Genomic DNA, 21,567 nt, shown 5'->3' on the forward strand with positions numbered 1-21,567 from the left:
CCAAAACTTTGGCATGAGTCAGATAGGACCACCCCCTGCTGAAAGCTAATAAGTTAATTAATGACCAAATAACTACCATCCTTAGCATTACTCTGCACTCCTTACAAACATTTTGAAAGGATTATCCTATCTATAATTTCTCCTAAAATATATGCCATATTACCCAGTGAACAGGCTGGGTTTAGGCTTGCCAGAAGCTGCTGCGATTAGGTCCTAGCTCTCATAACCCATATAGCTGGTTGCCAAAAGGTACTACTTTCATAGCTCTAACATCAGCTTATAACATCGTATCGAAGAAAAGTTTACTGTATAAAGCAGCTAAAATAATCGATTGCCAAAAAAACACTAAATTATTAGAACAAATGCTCTATAAGGGGAAAACAAAGGTTTTCATCTCGATTCACAAAAAATTCATAATTCACAAGTCCGGAACTCAGGGGGGGTAACCCCCCCCCCACACACACACACCGAGTTCCGGACTGGTAGGCCGGTTCTCCTGGAATTCTGATGACTCGAATTTTGAAGACTTGAATGGGGTCTCCGTCTCCCCGGTGCCCAATCCCCTGAGTTCCAGACTGGTGGGCCTGTTCTCCTTGAATTCTGATGACCAGAATTTTGAAGACTCAACACTCAATGTAGTCCAGAGTTTCAAAACATTTCAAATAACTTGACAAAAAACGTGACACAAAAACGTTACAAAAAAGCCTTATCATTTTATATTATAGAGTAGATTACACGGCTTTCTTTATTATCATAAATAAATAAATAAACGTTCAACCAGCTCTTACAGTTTTCCCCCAAACTTATTTCCTTTTCTACTTCAAAGATGCACTCATGGCTCACAGTGTCAAATGTTCTTTCGGTGTCTAGACAGGAATATGCATGGCATGTTGGTCAATTTATAGTACTTATATCTCAGATGTGTTATGGTATCTGTTATATATCTTCCTTTTACTGCTCATGATGTTTGAACAGTGATACAATCTGTAGAAAATCCTGCATTCTGTTTGTGAGAAGCTTTGAAATTATTTTATAAATTTGTATTTAGCAATGTTAAGCTTCTCCATTTTTTTTATATCCTTAAGTATTTCTGGATCAGAAACTTTTGGTATTAAGTTGATGTATTCGGCTTTGACATTTTCTAGTTTTGTCTGTGCTTTTAACATTTCATTAATCATCCCTATAAATAAGTTTTCAAACTTTTAAAAGTATCTTAGACCATCAACTCCGGGAGATTTTCCTTTTGAGAGATGCTTTATTTTATTGTTGAACTCTGCGATTGTAACGGGGGGGGGGGCTCAATTTCTTCCTTCTTCAGGATTAGCTTGAATAAAAATGACATCAATTGATCACGTTCGATGAAATGCCTCTCATTTTCTAGGAATAGAGCTGTAAAATGTACGTGAGGCATATTCAGTAAGTCTGCTTATTTTTGCAATGTTTCCTTTTGATAATGCAGTACTTCCATCATCCTTCTTCTTTCATTGTTATTTCTTTCAAAAAGCCAAGCAGTAGATGTTTTGACGTCATCATTTTCTATAGCGTGAGTACAGTTATTAAAATACTATCAGAACCAGAAAACGTTTTGGTATCTAAATTTAAGACTGCATAGATATTAAACGTTGAAGATTACATGACGTATTTAAGACTACACGGAGAGTCACGTTAAAGAAAGAATTATGTAAAATACCTGAGTGTTATTATCGCAGACATGTAGAGAATATATGCCTAGAACGAGAGGCGCAATTCCCATAGTCATGCACCTTCTAGTTCTTTCTATTGTAGTTCTTTTATTTTTTAAAACACCTATTTCTGTTTTTACTTCTCGGTTTGTTTTGTCTGAATAGTATAGGCTAGATAATATTTTAAAATCTATTTCCTCTTCGGATAGCCGCCTTTTCGATGTTTAATTTAAATGTCTCCCACGCACTTATTTCATTTTTAAGTTTTTCTGCTTCTGCTATTATTTTCTGTATTAAATTCACTTTTCTCAGTTAACTTTTAATTTAATTTTTTAATTAAATTAAAAGGGACAAGGGGCCTTTTAATTTGGCGCTATTTCGTTTGCCTGAGTCGGGCCAGAGGAGATCACAGGTATCATGTATTGGCGATCACTGCAGATGCTCAGTCATAGCTCGTGCAATGCGTAGTGTATATTCTCAAATCGTCTATTCAACTGGCCTCCCACTCCCAAGATTAAATCTTGAGTGCTTCCCCCCCCCGATTAAATCTTGAATGCTCAGCCCCCTCCAAGATTAAATCCTCAGTGCACCACTGGGCACCACAGATTTTAAACATGCCTTATCATAATGGGCATACTTAAATTTCAAAATTCATAGTGGTACCCTAATTCACACTGGATATTTAGATATTTATTAACCGAAGTGAAGAGTGACATAAGCTCCGAAATATATAGTAATAGACATTAGTGTTTAAGAAATTTTATATCGCAATTCGTTAAAAAAAAAAAATCAGCTAACGCCTTTTTATTCCCGTATATAGGGAGTAGGTGAGGACATTTATCCCTATCTAACTTTTGGAGACTGAGTTGGCAGTTCAATCTCCACTGGTACCCAATCAGAGATAGCCGGCCCAAGGCTATCACTAATTAAGCGGCACGCAGTGAAGCGAGACTGCTCATCAAGTGCCGCCATCTCGTGGTCCCTAACTCTAACATTTGTATTTAATGTTTGAAGTAATGTGGGATCTACGGTCGATTTTCTTGAGTTTACCGGACGAAAAACCCACTTGCCTGTGCCAGAGATCGACTAACTCGGGAACCGGTCGAAAAAGGACTTAGAAAAATTTCTTCTGGTCGCCGACTAGATTCGAAACCAAGAAGTCTTCCATTCGTGCGGTCAAGTGCTGTGGTATGCAAACACCACATCCAATGAGCTACAGATGCTGTTCGCAATTCGTTTAGATATAAAATTAAATAGTAAATACTGTAATACCTTTTTATTCTCCAAAGTGAGTGGGCTGGCTCTTTTTAGTCTTGTATAACATTTGGAAATCGCGTGAAAGCCGGTATCCTTCCTTAGCTCCCATCGAAGATTCGAGCTCTTAGAAATTTTACGAAATCTGGCAAGTGTATTGCAGCAATTGCCGTCAGTGGCGCACCTAGGTGGGGGAGAGGTTATGCCCTCCCCCCCAAAAAAAGAAAGAAAATTTTCCAAAATTCTTTTCTTAATTAAAATTCATATTTTAATTATGTTGTGTAGTGTTTTCTATTTCTATACTACTTATGAATTAGCGGTCACATAAGGTGGGAATACTCTATAGCTTTCGGGAATCACGGCCGTTGTGAAGACAATGCGAACGAAGTAGTGCTCGGGAGGACTGAGTGCTACTTCGTTTGTCCGAGCCGGACCAGAGGAGATCACGGGTGTCATGTATTGACGATCACTGCAGATGCTCAGTCATAGGTCGTATGCAATGCGTACTGTGTATTCTCAAATCTTCTACGTAACTCTCCCCCCCCCCCACAAAATTAAATCTTGAGCGCTCTTTCTCCCCCAAGATTAAATCCTGAGTGCGCCACTGATTGCCGTCATCTTGTGTTCCTAAACTATAACACTCATATATTGTTTTCTAAGCTGGTTTAGCTTCTACAGTTGAGTTTTCTGAGAACATTTCTTTTCCTTTTTTTTTTCTTAAGATACAGATTTGAAATATCTACTTTCCCTAAGGAAAAATCTCGATCGACTAAAGGCAGCTGAAGAATGAAAAAAAAAATAAAGCATAGAAGAGGTTTTTCTTGTCATTCACTAGAATCGAATACACAAGTACCTTATAAGAAACGTTGTCATAAGGCAATACAAACACTCACAACTAGTTTTACATTATATAAATACTCTGATGCATGCATTTTGCCATAATAATAATAAGAATTCTTACAGAAATGTTCTATTTTTACATTTCATACTTTTTTTTCTTATACGGCGTTCATGATTCCCCACCCCACACACACCTCGGAAATGTAATGTGTGTTGAAAATGGCTATATAATAGAGCTCATTGGCATTCTAATTTAAGGCAGATATCAACTGTGATCAGAAAGAAAAAATAATTGATTTCTGCTTTAATTTAATTTTATTCTAATCAATGACAAATGATCAACTTCATATTTATAAATACACACACACACACACACACACACACAATAAATAAATAAATAAATATATATATATATATTTTTTTTTTTTTTTTTTTAATTGCTCTCTCTCCACGTGAGGGTTCTTGTATTTTTGCAGTTATAAATGTGTGTAATATGACGTATGGGTGTGTTCATGCGATGTGAAATAATATAAAATGTTTTGGGAGGGTGGTTGGTTGTATAGTTATATAAATAAACATTTTCAATTATGGTAAGCAATTGCCAACCTGATATGGCTGGTTACTGCACTGAAATATTGTCTTGTGTGACATGGAATGCTAAGTGCTGAAATTATAAGTTGAGATCATAGAGATAAAATTTTGTGTTTAGTTGTCAAAAGTTGCCATTGGCAACGGCTGTTGTTTGTAAATAGGATCAGAAAATAGTAATAAGTATTTTAACTTGCAAGTAAATATATATTCTAAACTTATTATGATTGGAATTGTATCCATTTCTGGATTCTTTTCAAATATAAACTTTCTTTCGTTAACAATCTAGTAAGCTAACTTAAAGAAGGGGAAAAACTACAACCTACATCTTAACATTAAGGGTAGAGGTACGTGTTTTGTACTCTCCGATTTTTTACACTAGAAGAATATCAGTGTATTGTACGTATATTTAGAGCGAAGAATAGACCTGTGTTGAGAAGAATGATTGCCAATATTAGGGTGTGTATCAGTGATATATGCAGTGTCACTTCAGGCCCATGTTTAGTAACTTCTCATACAGCACACTTTTTTTGCATTGTGTCATTCAACTTTTGATTATCGTCTCGTTTTCCCAGTTTCAATAACAGTTGAAATTCTTTTCTGCAGCGTGGCAGCACATTTCGATATTTTTGCCGTATCAAAATACAATAGGTTATGGTTGAATTTCGTAATATTGACTCTAGGATGAAATTGATTTTTGGAGAACTATATTGGCTCGTATCAGGTGGTTAACTATCAAACTGAGTATATGAATGCTTCAAAATGTTGCAATTGAACTCCATAAACGTAAGTTTTATCCCCTTATATTTATTTAGACATAGAAACATGCAGTAGTTTTCTTTTTAAGTACTTTAATCCTAAAGCAACTGTAGTTAATCAACTTTTCGTGCTTATAAAACCTAATTACAAGGATCGTATAATAAAAAAAATTGAGCACTGAAAGATGAATTAGCAGTAAACATGACTCAGCATTTTAAGTATGTTTCTGTTTTACTTTTGCACGGAAACACAGCATTCAAATATTGCACTTAGAATTAAAGTAAATAAGCCTCCCAGAATTTCTCGTAGTTGTAAAAGCATCCTACACATTTCATGTTTTGTATTTATCAAGAAATATAAAATAAGTAACATGCATAGCAAGTCCAGTTTATGAAGATATTTTAATTAGACATGCAATTTCTGGTGTATTATTGACTTTTCTAAACCTTTGTATTTTGACGTAGCTCAAAATGAATGCCAGTATAGGCTTTCCTCCCATTTTATTCAGTGAGATTTGCAGGGTTAATTGTAACTATCAGGTTAATTTATTGGTCTGAGCTCATTTAAGAAGCTGCTGCTTTTAATAGCAACTATGCAATCCATTCTGTATGCCATTCATGAAGGCACTCTTGAAATTTTGTTATACAAAAAGATGTGCTTGACACATTCATGATATTGCAAAGCTGACATGTAGTATATACTTAATTTATATATTCAAAAAATTAAATAAAAGCTGTTGCACTGGATATTACATATCCCCTTTATAAATGGCTGATTACCTGAATTCATTCAGTCAACTATATACTACTCTCTTTGCCCTACAATTGTATTCATTTAAATTGTATCAATTATATTTAAATTGAAGAGACATCTTCAGGAATACAATTTTAAATGTTGTATTCCTGAAGATGTCTCTGTGACATAGACAAAATATTGGAATGATTAAATGTGCTGTTTATCTCTTTGTGCTGTATTCATTCTATTAAATTTTATGACTATTTCCAAGTCTTGAACTTAGATCTAGCAGTTAGTACCGTTATTATTACCTTTTTTTTTTTTTTTTTGCTTTTTATCCAATTTTCCCAAAACATTTCCTGCGGTTTACCTCATTTCCTGCAGCATACTCTGAGGGCAATATGGCTTTATGAGGGGGGGGGGGTCAGGACATGCCTTTAGTAATTTATTAAATTTCTACAGTAGAGTGGCAACTGAGTTGGATAAAGGGAATGGTTACACAATGACACTGCTGGATTTTGCAAAGGCATTTGACAGAATGGAACTGTTAGGTAAATTAGAACAAATGGGATGAATATGACAATGCTACATGGATACGAGGGCGACTGATGGATAGATACCACAATGCAGTATATGGAAGAGCAGAATGCAGTGACTAGTGGTATGCTGTAAGACTCTGTGCTAGGGTTATTGCTTGATTTGTACATAAATTGGGCAGAGTATCGTTAATCAAGGTGATGTGGAGAGCTTGCAGGATCATTTTAATTAGGCTGTTTAATATATATAATGTAAATAGATTAAAAACTGTGCATCACATTGATGGATTTGTACTCCAGGAAATAGATGAAACCAGAGATTTGGAGGTGATAGTAGTTGAAGTCTAGAGAGCATATTGCTTAACTTGCCAAGGTAGCTCATAAACTCATACTTTGCTATTGAAGAACACACTAACAAGTAGCGACAAAGAGATTGTTCCTCCTCTTTATAAGGCCTTGATGTCCACATCTAGATTACTGTACTCAGGTCTGGTCACCTTGGGTTCTTGGGGATGAGGAAGCAGTAGAGAGGATCCAGAGGTGACCAAGATGGTCATTGGTCTGTGAAATGCTCAGAATAGATTGAGAGTTTACGGGTTGCAAAGAAGTTAGCTGATAGGCAAAAAAGAGGGGTTATGATAGAAACATTTAAGCTACTTAAAGGGTTTTATAGGATTAATACAGGGGAAGTGTTTCAGCACTTGGTTATGGTGGACAGAACAAAAGATTATCCCTGGATGTTGAGTAAGAGTAGTTAGTGGGGTGTGAAGACTAGATTTTTCTGCTGGAGAATGGTGAATTAATGGAATTGGGTTGCAGAGTCAGTTATGAGTGACTCAAGAAGAGGTATGATAATACTGTGTGGATAGTTTGGGTCTCTTATGAAGAGTCTTTGGACTTGGAGCTGCTTGTATGATAATAATAATAATTTGTATATGCCTGGTATTCATATCCTAATTTGCTGTTAATATCTGCAACATGGACTAGCCTTTCCTTTTTCTCAGTATCATCTACCTTCCCTGATGACTTGGAAAATTCCTTCACTTCTTCCTTAGTAAAATGCTCTATGGAACTAGGCACAAATAAGATTTTTACCTGTAATTTCTTGTTTTGATATTACCTACCATTCAATAAGTTAATTTGTGTGTTTAGTGTTTAATACTACAGGTATGCCTCCTTTCTCTGATCATTGTTTGCCTAAATATATTTTGTATTTGCTATTTAGAAGATTTTACCCAATCCCCCCCCCCCCCTCCTTCTTTGTTTCAGTAGCACTACTCATTAACTGTTGGTCATACTGCACTTTTGCTACCTTTTTACAAAGCAAGTTGCCTTCCTTGCTTTTTCTTTATACTCCTCATGTAAATGATTACCACTCATCTTATACTGCCTTCTTTCAGACTGCATGCACCGCCTCTTCATTTGTCTATTTCACACCTACCTTATTTAATCTCCTGAAATTTGGAATACATAGAGATGGACAGCAGCACTGATTCCTCATTCAGTGATAGTTACCACACATATATATGTTACCTCATTCAGTGACAGTTACCACATATATCCCTTTCTCACAGACATCCTCATGTGGCTGACCACCACCCAGTTGATCACTCAGTCACTCTCTCTTACCAATCAGAGAAAGATTTGCCATCCCATTTATAATAACATCCTCTAATAAGATGATTGCAAAGCCCTTGATTCTCGTCTGTCCCATGTTATATGCTACCTAAAGTAGTAGAGAGGGAAAAATGCATTCTCTCTCCCCTCCACGTTATCTCTTAATTCCAATCCCTGTCACCATAATTGAAATCACCAATAATGGTCACCTCTACTTGCCACGAGCATTTCCTTCTCACCACCCTCCACACTAAGCAGCATACAACTATTTCATCCTATCCACCTCTCTCTCTCTTATACCCTTGGATGGGCATAGTGCTTTTGCTACCATCATTAGGTTCCAAAGCCCTGATTGGTTGTCCACATTGCTTAAAAGGCTATGCAGTTATGTAGCTTATGATTAAACCTACCATTAAAGCATTTGCGAGTTTTCTTGGATATATATATACTCATATCTTACTGGATCTCATGTTTTAATTTCATATTCACAGCACCTGTTTATAAGAGAAACTTAAATACTACAAAATTATGTTTCTTTTTTTGTTTTTTAAATTCATTTTTTTCTTAAAAAAAAAGTGGGGGATGGTTAATTTACTGTAAATTACATATAATATGAAGAGAGAATTGAATCTCTTGGATTGAGGAAAATTTGACATTTTGGAGTCAAATAGATGGCATTCTTTGTACAGTATGCGGTTACTTTAGAGGACAGACTACAGTTTTTTAAATACAAAGTTGTATCATGTACAAAAGGTCTTCTCAGATTAATTAAGACATGTTTTAGCTGTTATTCAGGATCATTTATTATTAGTATATGTTATGTCATATGTTTATAACTTTCCATCCCATATCCCTTAATTTTGAAAGACCTCGTATTTAAATTCTATAATATGTGAAGGATTATTTTGATGACTTAGCTGGTCTCATATGGAGGTGGCAGAGTTTTTCATCCCACAAAACAGAAACCAGCTAGAGAACATACAGCATAAACTGTGTACCCTCAGTTGCTGCAGTTATAATTCAGTTCAAACAATATCAGTCCACATATAAACATGACAGATATCTGAAGAATACAGTTAATAGCCAGATATAGTCCATTAACCATAGCTGTTTTTGCTGTAATTCCAGTTGGAGGAGGGGGACAAGATCCTTTATTAAGTCATATTCCAAGCTTACTTGGTTAATTAACTGAAGTTTAGGGGACATATTGCAAAGGTGGTGAAGGTAACACAGAGGATTGCTGCTATTATGAGACGGAAGGACACTGACCTGCAGAGATAAGAGGGTTATCATTCCGTTGTATAAGTCTCTGATCAGACCACACTTGGACTATTGTTCTCAGATTTGGTCCCCAGGATTTGAAGGGGATAAATTAACTGTGGAAAGGATACAAAGACTGATGACAAAGATGGTTTCAGGACTGTACAAGGATAGTTATGAGGATCGGCTGAGAGAATATGGACTGCAGAGTTTGGTGGATAGAAGAAGGAGAGGTGATATGATTGAGACTTTTAAACTGTTGAGAGGTGGTTACAGGATTGACACTGGGGAGTTCTTTCGCTTGGTTGAACAGCGGGAAGGAGAAGGAGTGATGACGAGAGGCCATCCCTGGAAGTTACGAAAGGAAACTGTGAGCAAGAGGGTAAGGAGTGGTTTCTTTGTGTGGAGGGTGGTTGAGCCGTGGAATGCATTGCCTGATGGAGTGGTGGGAGTGAGAACGGTCAGTGAGTTTATAGAGTGGTATGATAGACTTTGTGTTTCTCAGTGGGGGACCTCCCCTCGATGAGCTTTGACAGACTTTATGTCTTAGGAAGGACCTCCCTCGATGAGTCTTTTGACTCCTTGGAGGCCTGAATAATAATAATAATAATAATTGTGTTGGGCTTCCTAAGGAAGTCCTAGTGTTAATCATTTATCACTCATCAATTTGAATTCATTAGTTTAGTGGTCAGCAAACACTTCTCACAACATTGGTATTTGGATACCATAGCATCTAATAAACTTGATAAGCCCCTTCAGTTCATATTAGTTTCATGAAGAATTAGATGTAATTCTTTAAGGATTCTTTTGTGCTGATCATAATAATGAAATAAATTACTAGGCATGTTTTGCTATTGATACCGTCTTGTCTGCTTCAGAAATCCTTTGTCTACATTCTTTGGTTGGCTGTGAAATAGTTTCTTTGCCCCATCATTGCTGGCCTGGTTGGCAGAGTGGTTAGCATAGCTGTTCTCTAGCCCAAAGGCTGCCGGTTCTAATCTCACCTTGGGCATGCATGTTTGTAATTGTCTGTGAAAATACTAGTGGTGGTCTAAGGTGGATGACGTTGATGTGGATGATGAAGGTAATTGCAGTTGGTGGAGCGGTGAAGACTGAGCATTGTAGAGCAGGTGCCCTCTTTTGATGAGTCCTTGGACTCCCTGGAGGTGTTAAGTATTAATAATCATCATCAGCATAACACTAAATTGACTCATTTGTTTCTTAATGTCATAAATGGCAGCAGAATTTGTGTACTTTTTGAAACCTTATTATTGATGGGACAGGAAGCATCTCTTAATTCTTATTGTTTTGTGATGCCTCCAAGGAGACCAAAGACTCATTGAGGGAGGGCACCCATTCCACAACTGTCTCCATCATCTACACCAATGCCATCCACTGCCCACCACCACTAGTGTTTTTTGTCTGTAAATTGCACGTCCTAAAAGCCAATTTGTCTATATGCGGGATGAAAAACCTGTGTTTCCAGGGGGGGGGGGGAAGGCTGCTACTTCTGTACGAGATCGACTAACTCACCTTCAATTGAAAAATTCCATATAAAGATTCCTTCCATCATGACGAGAATCAAACTTAGGCCTTCTCGAATCGAAGGGGGCAAGGTTCTTCCAATTGTGTTACGGAGGCACTTATTTGCATGTCACTGCACAAAAATGAGAAAAATTACATCATACATATATTATAAATTGTTTATGCACTATTTCTCATATTATGTTTATGTAGGATCCAGAACTGAGTTGTGAATTGTGGGATTCTTCGTGATCATCAGCATAGCTCTGCTAAAATGCACTGTACAAAGAGATGCTTGGAAAAGAAGTCAACAGATATCTCAATAGGCAAGTTTTGTATGCCATGTAACAAGTCACATGTTTGTGACTTGTTACATGGTAGCTGATATAAATTGAAGTATGATGCTCCAAATCAGTGTAACTGTGTTTGGATGAAATGACTGTGAGAAAGGAACTGATGGAGTTTGAAAGAGGCATCGTGATAGGATGCCATGTTGTAGGCCTATCTGTTCAGTAAATTGGGCCATCCCAGGTCTACAATCAGTAATATCATACTGAGCTGGAAGTGCAGGGAGTCAACTGCAAGTGTTATTTGCAGTGGATGACCCATCACACTCACTGAATATGACTATAGGATGCTATGAAGGATAATATTAAAAAACCATCAATCATCAACCAACTTGTTGAATGTTGAGTTCGGGGCATCAACTGGAACAAGAATCTGCACAAAAATATTCAGAACAGAGGCTCACAATTTGAGTTTCTATGGTAGGACTTTAATATGCAAGTCCCCCATTACCTAAACCAACAGTCAGCATTATCTTTAGTTGTGCAAAGAGCATATACAATGGAATGTGAAAGCTTAGAAAGCTGGTATTCATTTCAGACAAATTATGGAGTCTACAACCATGTAGAAATTTCTAACACAGTTGTGGACTCCATAATTTGTCTGAAATGAATGCTGTTCACTGTGTACCACTAAAGGAAAGGAGGAAAGCTGGTATGGAGTGACAAATCATGCTGCACCCTCTACTGAAGGGATGGACCGGTGTGGTTGTGGTAGATGCCTGGTCAATGTCTCTTACCAGACTGTATAACCCTAACTATGAAATTCGGAGGTGGTGGAGTGATTTTATGTCCTGTTTGACTTGTGTTTGGGATATCTCTCTGAGTTCAAACATTCAAACTCAGAGAGGTATCTGAACATTCTAGACAATGTAATGATACCTACTTTGGCATTTCTATGGAACTGAGCATTGTCTCTCAGCTAGACACTGTAACTGTGTGGTTTGTGGGTGAGGTCAAGGGATATCTGTCCCACAAAATTTCCAGAACTTCATTACATGCGTATAGGAAGAATGGTCCAAAATTCCCATTGATTGCTATACTCTTGTGGAGTGTATTCCTCGTAAGATTGCTGCAGTCATTGCAGCGAAAGGAGGTCCTACATCTTATTAAGGTGGGCACCATGACCATGGCTGCTTGTTCCTCACACTATAGTGTCTGACTTCTTTCCAAGGTGTGTGTGTCCATCCGTCCTTGCCTGTTTTATAACCATAAATGGTTATACGCCTCCTCCCATTTGTCTCCATCTTTTTGTGTTGGAGGTTTTGTGATGCAAACATTCTCCAGCCATTCTGATATAGATTTTGCCAATTCAGTTTAATAGTTGCGGTATGACAAATTGGGACTGCAAGTTACCAGGAGCAGTATCATGAAACTTAGTTGGCTATATACTGCAGAAGTCTGTTTTAGGTCCATTATTAACTTATGTTAATTATATTGGGAGATGTTTTTAAATGGTGATATGCAAAGTTGGGAAGAGTGCAAAAAATGGGAAGATGTTGACTCCATTTTGGTGTGTTCATTTTGGTCACCTGGCTTGTAAGGGATTAGGATGTATTGGAAGGGATCTAGATAAGTAATGCTAAGGTAGTGTCAGATTTATGAAATGTTGTCCCCAAGAAAGATAGAGGGAATGCCATTTGCAGAGCTTAGTGGATAGAAGGGAGAGAATATGATTGAAAGATATGTTGGTAAAGGAAGTATCACTGGGTTAAATGAGACGAGGATTTTCATAGAATAAGGGAAGTAGTAGAACAAGAGTGGGTAGCATTCCTTGAAGCTGTACATAAAGAGGGTTTGAGCAAAGGAGTTGGAAACAGGAGAGAGAACGTTTCTGAAAGAAAGTTGATCCGTAAATACCTAATATTTTGTTTCTGCCATGCATCACTACCCACACATGTACCCTCAAATAATCGATCTAAAAACACAAATGAGTGGAAATGACTATATGAGTATTTTTGTTTACAATCTTAAAATTAGGGAGAAAAAAAATATAAAGCACAAACTCAGGAAAATTATAAAAGGCCATTCCTGAAAACTCAAAAGATGGTGAGCAAAGCAATGAGGAGAAGGTTCTTTCCATGGCGGTTGGTGAGCAGAATGCATTGCCTTAGTGTGAATGGAGACACGTTGAATGAGTTAAAGCTTTGAGCTTTGTGTGTGACAGTGTGTACCTTCTGCAATGAATCTTTTGATTCCATGGAGGTTTTGCATTAATAATCTTGGTAGTAAAAGTATCAGCACAATGTACTAAGATCTTATCAGTTCCAAATTTTTGACTAGAATGAGTTGTGACTCCATGAATAAAATGGTCTGTGAGAGTTTTCTTCTGAAATACTGAAAATTGTAGGTTGCCATCTGGTTGAGATGGCAAAGAATTTGCTGATCCAAAAAAATAAAAGGTGTTGTTTGTTTTTTCCTTCTTTTTCTTAAGTAAACTATTTATTTTATAAGCAAAGTTTTTTTTTTTTTTCCTAAATCAGAAAAATATCTCCAATTGAAGATGTTATTGACACTTATACCAAACCTATGCTTTGATATAAGTATGTTCAAGCAATGTGGTGAATATGAACTAATTTCTAAACTAAGATAGAGCTACTGAAATAAGAAAGAATAAAAAAGTAACATAGACTTCCATGAAACCAAAGCAGGCATTGAATGTTTGTATTTGGAATGATAGGTCATTTACCAATTCTTACACTGATCTTCAGTGTATAAGAATTAATGTAAGAAGCCAAAAGATAGGTTTTTTTTGCTTATGGGCAGTGATGCAACATGGCATTCAAAATGCAAAAGAGATGGAAGCAGAGTTGGACGAAAGTTATGTCCAGTAGCAGGAGATCAGACAACATGATTGCCATTTGGTCATGATGCCAGTTTCCTACTTTTAGGCCTTTATTGAAAATTAATTTTGGATGTATTGATAATTTTCTTGCATTAGTATGAACAAAAAGCAAAGGAAGATGGATTTTCTGAAAGCCAGATGTGATGTGCACATCTTGTAGAACTAAGATTAGAATTTAAAGTGGAATGGGGAATGAATGTTTCCATACTAATAAGAATTATTTGTCATGTTTGGCCACAAAGATTTGAATCAGAAAATTGAAAGCAGTAATCCAAATAAGGAAATGAGTCATAAGTAATCAAAAAGATCATGCCAGGCAACATGTGGTTGAGAATAGTTATGTTAGTGATTTTGCTGTGTGAAAAGTAATCAACATTAGATTGTGTCTGAATTGCCTAGGAGACAGACAATATTTGGGGCATACTTCTAAGGGTCACTGATGAGAATGAGATAGTGGTTAAGATCATCTGGTATTCTGGTAGGCATGTTGAAAGTTTGTGTGAGATCTTTGGTAATAGCAAATGCCTTGATATTTCTACTTGCTAGATCAGTCATGTGGAAAAACGTAAGTTGGACTTGTGAATATTAATATCTTCAAGGAACAGTACTTCATTATTAGAAAGTCAGACTTAAGAAAATCAGCTTTGAAAGAGAGGATATCAAAAAAAAGTTCTGAATGATTGGTAAAATTAAGTAATGAGATTTTTAGCTAACAGAAAGAGAAGATTCTAAGATGACTTCTCTAGTATGAGATCGTAGCAATCAATGTACACAAAGACGCTCATGACAAGCGGGATGAAGAAGGTACTCATCTTTAATCTTCATGGTAAAGAAAAACTAACCAGGTTATAATAATAAGGATTTAAGTAATATTGCAATATTTCATAGTCATCACAACAGCAGGTGTACAATACACTCTGATGCTGCTATGTACTCTGTTTTAATATACATGCCTATCACATCCTTCAACTATCATCAATTCTGCCTTTATATGAGATAAAAGAAATGAAAGATCAGGGAAATGAGGGTTCCCTATCTCTTGTCAAATTTTCAAATGGAGCACTTTGTCATCAAATTCCTGACATGTAATCACAGTTGGATATACAGAACATTATGATAGTACTACATGAAAAGTTACATCATTACTAACTTTCGACTCATTGTCCTCACCTCAGTACTTTCAAAAGTGGAGATAGTTATCAGCAACCGGCTTCTTCATTACCTGAACAGTTAGTGATTATCAATATGGATTCCGCTGTGCTCGTTCTACAACTGACCTTTTAGCTAATTTTGCCCACCTTTGCCATGGAAAGATTTGGAGAAACTCATGTTGTTGCTTTCAATATTTAAAGGCATTTGATCATGTCTGGCACTGAAAACTCCTCAACAAACTACCATCTTATGGCCTCCCTTCTACACTCTGTGATTTGATTGCTAGCTTTCTCACTGTTGTTTATTGTGTGTATATCATGGTGGACGGCTTCCTCTCATCAGATTTTCCCATCAATGCTGGAGTGTCCCAGGGTTCTGTACTCTCACCCACACTCTTCATTCCTTTACATCAATGACATTTCTCTGATTTCAGATTCTATTCACAGCTTTGGCAATGATAATACTCTTTAGTCCTCTTCTTTATTTGATAAACCCTGTAGTACCTTAATGTTATATGCCTCAAAATCCTCCATAACCTGACTTGAACACTAACCGTCTTAATATCCTGAAATGGGGTGAAGGCAACTTAGTAAATTTCAATGCCAAAAAAAACTCAAGCCTACCTTATTACCTGCAAGAAAAATCCTACCTTATTCCTTCTCATTTTTGATAATGTTCCAGTATCCTTTCAAGATCAACTTTCTCTACTTGGGTTGACTGTCACATTCAGTTTATCTGGCACAAACATATTACTTGCATAGCTTCCTTAGTGTCTAAAAAAAAATTTGGTATTTTTTTCTCTTCTATACTCCTAATACTTGATAAGTCTCAAATCCAACCAACTTTGGAATACTGTTCAATTTAAGGTGGAGCACCCAGGACCTATCCAAGAATTCTTCATGATATTCAGAAGAGGGCTTTCTGCTTAATAGCTCTTCCCTTACAGACTCCCTTCAATCACTTTATCATAGGCACTCTGTTTCATCGCTGTGCCTTTTTCTGTAGGTACTTTCATTGGCATTGCTCTTCTGAATTGGCTGCTAACCATTCCTCCACTTTCTTCTAACCATCTAAGAACTAGAGCAGCCTTTGTCACACTCATACATTGTCCAGCTTCCAACACACTGAACTGACTTCTCTTTTATTCCGTCCATCTCTATTCTTTGGAACAATGTCCCCCATACTGTTTTTTCCACCGAGTACAACCTCCCACTCTTTAAGAAACATATCAACAGGCTACATTTTCTCCTTAATCATGTGCCCACACATGCCATTGTAGTATTATGGGTCTTGCAACCTTTCATGTGTGAGGGTCATCATAAAAAAAAAAATAAATAAAACTTTCTCTGAACAATTTTCCTCCAAATTAATCTGTTATCTATCAAGACTCCAATATTATCATATATGATATTTCTATCTTCTAAGGCACTTTTTACTGTATCAATCCATCTAGATCTTGGTCTTCCTCTGGGTCTTTTTCCTACCAACCTAGCAAAGAGATTAGCTCTGCTAAAACATTCTTGAATGCTAACAATGTCAAGTTCTTTATCCACAGTGTAGCTGTTCTGTGGTAGTAATGCATTTGCCTCACAAAATAGACCCCATTAGAAGTTTTTTAAATAGCTAGCATTTTCACATATGTCATGCGTAATGTATACCCTCACATTGCCGGTCTGGTTTGCCAAGTGGTTAGTATCCACTCTCCAGGGCTATAGGTTCAAATCCTGTTGTGGACGTGGATGTCATTAGGCAGGAGATGAATTTCATTGCTTGGTATGAGACCACCACTCCACTTCTTGGAGGCCTGAAGTGGCTTGTATGTTTTTGAAAAAAGTTCTATGTTTGGTCTGTAGAATGGAGTTTCTGGACTATGTAAAAATAAATAAAAAATACCACCACAACAACAACAAAAAAAAAATACAGACTAATAAATAGAAAAAAGTTATTAGCCATTCACAGTATTGATTAATCTACTAAGTCTGTATCTTTTCTTTGGTGGGAGTTACATTAAAGGCATAATAGTGTATTTTTTATTTATTTATTTTTAAGACTATAGCTACAATTCCCATATTGATAATCTTAACCCTCCATGCTTTCTTGCCATCTTACAAACACTGTTTGTGGGATTGAGGCTGTAACAATTAGCCAGAAAAATGTCTTATGTGGTCTAGTTTGATTAAAAGAGATGTTATCTCAGCAAATAACTTCTGACATAGGAAAGCCATTTTTCTTTCATATCTCAAAACCTCCAAAAAAAAAAAAAAAAAAAAAATGTAACAGAAACATTAAACATCTTCTTTTAAAATTTAAACTGACAATCCTTTTCACTCCCCAAAGGATCCTCTTCATATGAAGAGGAACATAATTCATCCTGGAATATTATTATTATTACATGACACCTCCAGGGAGTTCAAAGACTCGTCGAGGGAGGGCACCTACACCACACCTCTCCATCTCCACCACTCAGTCACAACTACTTTCATCATCTACACCAATGTCATCTACTGTCAACCACTACCACTAGTGTTGTCACAGACAATCGCAAACATTCATGCCCATGGCAGGATTGTAAAAAAGTTTGAAATTATAGGTATTGTTGCAAAGGCATTTGACAAAATACCGCATGGGAAAACAATTACAAAAGTTGGAGCAAATAGGAATGGATATGAAGCTAGTAGCATGGATGGGGTGGGGGGGGGGATGTTGACAGGCACCAGAGAGTAGTATATGGTGGAATGGAATCTAGGAGAATGTTTCAAAGTTCTTTCCATGTTTAAGAACTTTGTAGGTTTTTAAGCTATAGTATTATTCTAAGCTTTCTCTCCTAATCATGTTTAGCAATGTCCCATAACATGACTGCATGGTCACTTTCCCCAATTAGAGGTAGAGTCCCTACCTTGTTGCAGATGCATCATCTGATGCTGTTACCAGATCCACCAGTCTTCAAGTACTTACTGTATATTTTACTCAGGAAGAAAATAACATTTGGTAACAAGGCATGTTAAGAGCTTCCTCCCCTGTAAGCACCATTTAATCATGTTTCCTTGGAAGATACCAACGGTAGTCATATTTCCAGAGTATTGTGCTTTATAACAATGATGTCCATGAGTGAAGCTGCTCACTTCGTTTATCGCTTATTGCCCCAAGTTTAGGAAAAGAAGTCCAGATATGAATGAAACAAATCTTCAGTGATCTCTTTGTCCTCATCTTGTGGTACGTTGTTGTAGGTTGGTTTATTTCTTTATAATTTTCATCTTTATTGTTGGATCCAGGCTCTTTAGAATATTACTAAATAATCCAATCTTGGTTCTAGGTTTTACTTGAGACTGTTTTTGAATTTTTCTTTTAATACTTCCCTCATTTGAGATCTAACAAATATACTTTAAGTTTGGTTTCTGAGATTTTGGGGATTTTGCCATTAGATGTGGAATGTCCTTCTTTTGGATCTGGTAACAGCATCAGTTTTCTGTGAAACCCAGTTAAAGCCATGGTTGAAGAATACTTCTTGGGGTAAAGAAGAGACACATGTTATGTTTTCTCTACCTGTTGTAAATTATTTTCAGGAGGATGATAGTTTGACATATTTCATTTTCTCCCTGTGGACTGTATGCAAAAAAAAAGTATAAATATTTTGTAAATCTGCCTTGCACATTCAACAGTTCATATGAATCCCTCCCACAAAAGGCCATCGGCCTATAGTATATCATTATTGGTACCTTGAATTGGCTAACCTTCAGATAATTCAGAAACCCTGTGCTAGAGACAAAACATAGAACTTCTTCAAACTGCTTTAGGTCTCTAATAAGTAGAGTAGCAATGTCATACCAGAATTGAAATTCTACACCACCACCTGTAGATATTTGCAAAATACCCACGCCAATCCACAGTCAGTTGATTGAAAAGCAGATATTCTGACCACTTGGTCACCAGGCTGGCAAATAATGCATTTTCTTTTAAATTGCCAGATAGTCATCCTTTGACCTATTACCTTTATACTTATTGACTGTAGAAGGTTGTATAGGTCTCTTGTTATTATACAATAAAATTGCTTTTAAGTTTGTTTGGAAGAGTTCACAAAAGATCACTATTCTTTATGCTTATTAATTTTCTTTCTTTTCTCTCTAAAAAAAAAAAAAAAACCCGTCTGCATCATGGCAGTAACAAACTTGATATTAAATTAAGATTTTGCTTTTAAAAACACTTTTACTCCTAAAGCCGAATAAGTTTCATTGTTGAAGATGAGCTGCAAGCAGTTCAGAATGTCGTATAGATAAATTCATATCTTAAACAAGATCACTTAATTCCTTCTGTTCAATTAGATGAGGTGTTCGCAACTTCTTAAATGCTTTCTACACCAGAATCAGGAAGATTCATTATCCTACAATACTGGAATATTTTTTGGTAATTATGAATTAAAGCTAGAGAGAGATCTAAAGAGTTGAAATATTGATTTTGATATTATTATTTGATATTACTTGACACCTCCAGGGACTCCAAAGACTCGTAGACGTCCAAAGACCGAAGATGGCTACTCTACAACTCTGTCTCCACCACTCAATCCACCAACTAAAATGAACTGCAACTACACCAATGCCATCTACCACCCATAACCACTACTAGTGGTTTAACCACGGACAATCGCAAACATCCATGGCAGAATTCAAACCCATTCTCCAGTCTTTTGGCTGGAGAGCGGATACGCTAACCACTTGGTCAACCGGGCTGACAATATAGAGTATGATTTTAATAGAAAACCCAGATACATTAGTTAAACAAAATTGTTATTTGTATATTTTGGTTTTCTTCAAATCATGTATCCTAACGTCGCTGTCTAATATATTTTGCAAAACTGTTGACAAGATAATAAGCTTATGGATTGGACATTTTTCTTAACTTATTTTAATTACAACACCAAACAAACTAAATTATAAGATGTTTAACTGGTTTATATTTTGCTGTATTTCAAACCAGCATCTTCAGAGCAGAACATGTTACAATTTACATTCAGCAATGATTAAGTGAAACAATTTAAATTGTAATGGACAAAAGATGTAAAGTCCTAATTTGGCACCCTCTAATGTGAATAATAAAAAAAAAAAAGTATTACAGTTTTGTAGAAGTTGATTCTCTCAATTTTTTGGCATAATGCCTCTCTACTTGTTCAGGTTAGTAGAATGTTTCATAGCCTCTGCTGACTCTAAAAATAATCTTTCTGACATATAACTTCTATATAGCACGTTAGTTTTCTTCCATCTAATCTTGTGTTAAGATCTGTCAGTTCAGACTTGCCATAATAATAACAAATACATTATGTTCTCTAATTTGTTAATAGATATTCTTGTCTGTCTATAGTAGGCTAAGTCACAGAGAACTGTATACACTACAGGATATGGTAGAGGATAAAGTTTATCCTTATGAGAAAAGATCAGAGTTGCTAATTTAGCATGTGGTTTGAATGTAGTGTGATGGTCATATTTTATTAGTACTTAGACTATCATTGCAGTGTACCTCAGATATAGGAATAGAATAGTGGTGTTTTGTTCCTTTTTGTTCTTGTGTGTTTGAAGAGGAGAAAGTAAGAGGGCCATATAATATTTAAATTTGTAGGAGCTGTAGCCATTAGCCAAGAAAGTATGGTAAAGATGGATTCCTCCCTCTAGCTAACTTTTACATGAAAAACATTTTAAAATAGCAGCTACGTACAAACCCTTAGTGCAGTTACACTTTGTTGATCATGTGTTTGCCATTGTCTTATGGGCAAGACACTTTAGATTCTTTTGTTACTTACCTAGACAGCCAACACCTCAAAACTCACTTCATGGTAGAAAAACAATGTTTTCTTGACACAGTAGTCACTTGCCTTTCAGATGGTTCGCTGTTATGACTGTGACTTTGCCTATGGTGGACAGAAGAGCTAATATCTGCCTTGGAGAACATAAGAAATACCTTCACTTTGGACACTCCTTCACACAGAATTAAATGGAAGAAAACCAGTGTGCTATATAGAAGTTATAGGTCAGAAAGATTATTTTAAGTCATCAGTGGCTATGAAGCATTTGCCTAACCTGAACAAATAGGGGAGACAAGAGATCTGGGGGTGATGATTGATAGAAAACTGAAATTTAGTGGACATATTGCAAAGGTGGTGAAGATAACACAGAGGATTACTGCAATAATAAGAAGGACACTGACCTGCAGAGATAAAACAGTTAGTTATCATTCCGTTGTATAAGACCCTGATCAGACCATACTTGGACTATTGTTCTCAGATTTGGTCCCCAGGATTTGAAGGGGATAAATTAACTGTGGAAAGGGTACAAAGGCAGATAACAAAGATGGTTTCAGGACTGTACAGTGATAGTTATGAGGATCGGCTGAGGGAATGTGGACTACAGAGTTTGGTGGAGAGGTGATGTGATTGAGACTTTTAA

General features: G+C 36.5%; 1 protein-coding gene across 2 annotated transcripts in view; it reads left to right on the plus strand.

Annotated features, from left to right (window-relative positions):
• The first annotated feature begins 4,253 nt into the window (after positions 1–4,253).
• The window catches only part of LOC150105831 (phospholipid-transporting ATPase ID-like), a 311,509-nt gene continuing 294,195 nt past the window's right edge, over positions 4,254–21,567 (plus strand). Inside the window, exon 1 of one of the 2 annotated variants that reach the window (XM_090394368.1) lies at positions 4,254–4,366. The gene's annotated coding sequence lies outside the window, so the exon portion shown is untranslated. Of the gene's footprint in view, positions 4,367–4,498; positions 5,151–21,567 lie in introns of those variants that run through there. The other variant, XM_090394369.1, reaches the window with a different exon arrangement.

This window comes from Typopeltis vanoorti, chromosome 6 (genome assembly GCF_054136105.1).
Source record: "Typopeltis vanoorti isolate ZY-2024b chromosome 6, IOZ_Tvanoo_1.0, whole genome shotgun sequence".
NCBI lineage: Eukaryota > Metazoa > Arthropoda > Arachnida > Uropygi > Thelyphonidae > Typopeltis > Typopeltis vanoorti.